Consider the following 5,000-nt stretch of genomic DNA (forward strand, 5'->3'; position numbering starts at 1 on the left):
CTACAAAAGGCATTATTGTAACCAAATGAAGACATCGACATGCCCCAAGCTGAAAGTCAGACGCCTGGGCCGTCTTTTGGTGCAATACCCCAAGCTGAAAGTCAGACGCCTGGGCCGTCTTTTGGTGCAATACCCCAAGCTGAAAGTCAGACGCCTGGGCCGTCTTTTGGTGCAATACCCCAAGCTGAAAGTCAGACGCCTGGACCGTCTTTTGGTGCAATACCCCAAGCTGAAAGTCAGACGCCTGGACCGTCTTTTGGTGCAATACCCCAAGCTGAAAGTCAGACGCCTGGGCCGTCTTTTGGTGCAATACCCCAAGCTAAAAGTCAGACGCCTGGACCGTCTTTTGGTGCAATACCCCAAGCTGAAAGTCAGACGCCTGGACCGTCTTTTGGTGCAATACCCCAAGCTGAAAGTCAGACGCCTGGGCCGTCTTTTGGTGCAATACCCCAAGCTGAAAGTCAGACGCCTGGGCCGTCTTTTGGTGCAATGCCCCAAGCTGAAAGTCAGACGCCTGGGCCGTCTTTTGATTCAATGCAACAACAACAACAAATCAACAACCAACAACAAACCACCACCCACCAACCAACCACGACCCACCACCAACCACGACCAACCACCAACAAACCACCCACAAACCACCCACAAACATCAACAGAAACCTCACCAACGACAATTGCAGAGAGGTTTCAGGCATTATATACGTTAAGGCATTACGTGTAGTGCCTGGTCACAGGCCTGAACATTTCAGGCATTACACGTAATGCCTGGTTTCACTTAATGCCTGTAACAGGTTTCAGGCATTACGTGTGTAATGCCTGACAATGATTTTCAGGCATTACACGTAATGCCTGGTATTTTTAGGCATTACGTGTAATGCCTAGTGGTCACAGGCATTACGCGTAATGCCTGAACATTTTAGGCATTACGCGTAATGCCTGGTTTCACTTAATGCCTGTAACATATATATATATATATACACCACACCTCACTTTTGAGATGATAAAGTTGTCTATGTCAGTGTCTATGTCCAGGCTTTTTGTGTGGGACAGAGCATCCTTTCCCTTTGACACACAGATCCACAGCCTGGCTGCTTTCTGTGAAAAAGTGTAGTATATTTGGTGAATTTATTTCGATACTGACACCTTTTTATATTTAGTCAAGTTTTGACTAAATATTTTAACATCGAGGGGGAATCGAAACGAGGGTCGTGGTGTATGTGCGTGTGTGTGTGTGTCTGTGTGTGTGTGTGTGTAGAGCGATTCAGACTAAACTACTGGACCGATCTTTATGAAATTTGACATGAGAGTTCCTGGGTATGAAATCCCCGAACGTTTTTTTCATTTTTTTCATAAATGTCTTTGATGACGTCATATCCTACTTTTCGTGAAAGTTGAGGCGGTACTGTCACGCCATCATTTTTCAACCAAATTGGTTGAAATTTTGGTCAAGTAATCTTCGACGAAGCCCGGGGTTCGGTATTGCATTTCAGCTTGGTGGCTTAAAAATTAATTAATGACTTTGGTCATTAAAAATCTCAAAATTGTAAAAAAAAATAAAAATTTATAAAACGATCCAAATTTACGTTTATCTTATTCTCCATCATTTGCTGATTCCAAAAACATATAAATATGTTATATTTGGATTAAAAACAAGCTCTGAAAATTAAATATATAAAAATTATTATCAAAATTAAATTGTCCAAATCAATTTAAAAACACTTTCATCTTATTCCTTGTCGGTTCCTGATTCCAAAAACATATAGATATGATATGTTTGGATTAAAACCACGCTCAGAAAGTTAAAACAAAGAGAGGTACAGAAAAGCGTGCTATCCTTCTTAGCGCAACTACTACCCCGCTCTTCTTGTCAATTTCACTGCCTATGCCGTGAGCGGTGGACTACGAGTATACGGTCTTGCTGCGTTGCATTGCGTTCAGTTTCATTCTGTGAGTTCGACAGCTACTTGACTAAATATTGTATTTTCGCCTTACGCGACTTGTTTGTTTGTTTGTTTGTTTGTTTGTTTGTTTGTTTGTTTAACGCCCAGCCGACCACGAAGGGCCATATCAGGGCGGTGCTGCTTTGACATATAACGTGCGCCACACACAAGACAGAAGTCGCAGCACAGGCTTCATGTCTCACCCAGTCACATTATTCTGACACCGGACCAACCAGTCCTAGCACTAACCCCATAATGCCAGACGCCAGGCGGAGCAGCCACTAGATTGCCAATTTAGATATGACCCGGCCGGGGTTCGAACCCACGACCTCCCGATCACGGGGCGGACGCCTTACCACTAGGCCAACCGGACACCTGTGTCATCCTACGACAAAAATTCAGCAAAAAGTTTTTTCGATTTCTCTGCGCAAGAAGCGCGTGGCCAGGCTATTGAAATTTAAGATGTACTCAAGTGGAGGGATTTTATTATCCCGCGTGAGCGCATTTACAGATCCGTTGCGGCTTATAATTATGATCGTGTCCACGTGAAGAGAATAGTGTTCCTGGCTTCCCCCAAAAAACTTTACCCGGCAAACGTACCTTTTTTTCTTAAGGAGAGACCCCAAATACCCCTTTCAAAAGCAGAATTCGACTCCCCACCACCCCCCCCCCCCCCTCCCCAGCCACCCCTCGCCTGGACAGCGCCTGTACCCCTGTCTCATTTAGAGTGCCTCTCCCGCTCAGCGCAGGGGGGTAAGGACGTACGTTTTGCTGGGTAAAGAAGTTTTAGGGTCAAAAACATGATTATAAAGAAATAGGGTGGATGATTTGATTCTACAGGATTTGATTTCTGAATTGACTCGAAACAGAATAGCTGACGACTGTTTTTTCGCTCTCCTGTGCAGGTGGCGTGCCCAGGGCTATCTCCATGTCTATTCTGCTGATCATAGCAACCTTTGTGACGTCACGCTCCTTGTAAACACGAGAAGAAGACGCGCAACGCATTACAACTCACGTGATTAGCTTATCTACACAAAGGATGCTGTGCGCTGTTTTAGACTGTTCAATCCATCTTTCAAAATCAACATACGTATAAATGTGCAAGCTCTCTCTCTCTGATTTAGCATTGACGATGCCTTGTTTTTCGACCACCTTGGCTTTTTCCCCCCCCGTGCAAACAATAGTTCGTTCGCTGCAACACGTTTTAATTTGAAATGTTGTGATAATTGATCATGTTTTGAACAAATGAAGGCGACAGTGCGTTTACTGTGGACTTGAAAGTAAAGTAATCGTGTCAACAAAGTTTTAAAACTCTTTCTGAAAAAAACACCAGTAATTAAAATATATTAATACCTTTATGTTTGATTAGAGGGCTTGCTTAAATGTAAGCTTTCTAACAAACCATGTTAAAAACTTGTAACATGTTACAACTTGCTCTTCACTTGAACGACCTATGCAAAGAACAACGGACGCACAAGAATGTTATAGAATAGTGTTCTGAATCATATCTTTCTCTTTGTTTTCCTATTTCTGTAGGTTCACTTGTAGTCGGTTTGACCTTTGTAACCAAACATTAACACAATTAGAACATTAGAACCAAACATATGGCAATGTTGGTATATTATACAGCTGTAATACGTGTATCATATCTAACATATCATTATTACGATTGTTGATTTGACTGAAGAGATAAGCTGTCGGTGTGGAAATTAACCATTTGGTCGGTTTATAAATCTCTCCTTTCTTGGTCAACGCGTTTTCTCCCATTTTGATTCTTTACAGTCACTTGGGCACCAGTTCTGCCCCTCTCTTCTATAACCGGCAAATGATACAGGGCCCCTGAACCTGTAGAACCAAGTGGACACTTCCGCACTGACGCTTCTCTCTGTATGTTCAGTCCCTTTCTGTTGTGTGCGCGTCACTTCCGAAAAGGGATATAACCAGTTCGTCATCACCATCGCACGCACGCGGTTTTTAATATTTTGTATCTTTTTTTTAAAATTATTATTATTATTATTTTTTTTAATTTCTTATCTTTGTGAGCTATCATTAACAGTATTTATAAACATTTTGGTTGTAGCGGATTTTTTTCCAATGCTTCTTTCCCACTATAAACTTACATGATTTAAACTGAGGCAAGTGAAATATTTTCATGGAACGTATGGAGTTTATTCTGTTCACCCTTTACTTTTTGCTGCTGTTGATTATTCACTGATGAGGAAATAAACTTCATTTTTTGAATGATTCATTTGTCTTGTTGTCTGAGTGTATCTCATTTCTCATTCTCTGACGCGCATTATTTTGTTACGACTGTTTTCATTCCGACAAAGTGTCACTCTACGCACTCTATTGCTTCTGGGATCTTTCCTTACTGCATATGCTGTCTGTGTGTCTGTCTGTGTATCTGTGTGTCTGTCTTTCTGTCTTTCTGTCTGTCTTTCTGTCAGTATTGTCTGTCTGTCTGTCTGTCTGTCTGTCTGTCTGTCTGTCTGTCGGTCTGTCTGTCGGTCAGTCTTTTTTACTGTCTGTCTGTATGGCTGTCTAACTTTGTCTGAGCTTATACCCATATGCTTGCAAATAAATACATGCATTAAAACTACTTCTGTAAATAACTAGCTCCTTTGCTGGTACATGTGGTAAATTTGTACGTGTGTGTATGTGTGCAAACTAAAAAGCGAAAACACCACAACACTGACACCAACCAAAGTCAGATGATGTGCTATAAACCAAAAATACTGTTTGTTATAGCCTTCTCTGAATAGAAAACTTGGTAGTCAAATCACATGAATTTTTGACAGCCTTACTTAAACTTATTTTTTAGTCAATCACAATGATAGCAGCAGATTATACCCTCTGCTGTCCTTAAAACGATAAGACGATAATTATCAAGGAATTCGGAACATTAAATTCAGCCTTATTTGAAGCTAAAATCGCAGTGTCTGATAGTGACATGGCCGAAATGGAAAAACACTCTACTTTGCGACCCCTCTACTATACGACCGCATTTTTGTTACAATTGTAAAGTTGCAAGACAGAAGTTTAACTGTATTGAGTTGTT

Source organism: Littorina saxatilis, linkage group LG7, assembly GCF_037325665.1.
Source record: "Littorina saxatilis isolate snail1 linkage group LG7, US_GU_Lsax_2.0, whole genome shotgun sequence".
Classification (NCBI taxonomy): Eukaryota; Metazoa; Mollusca; class Gastropoda; order Littorinimorpha; family Littorinidae; genus Littorina; species Littorina saxatilis.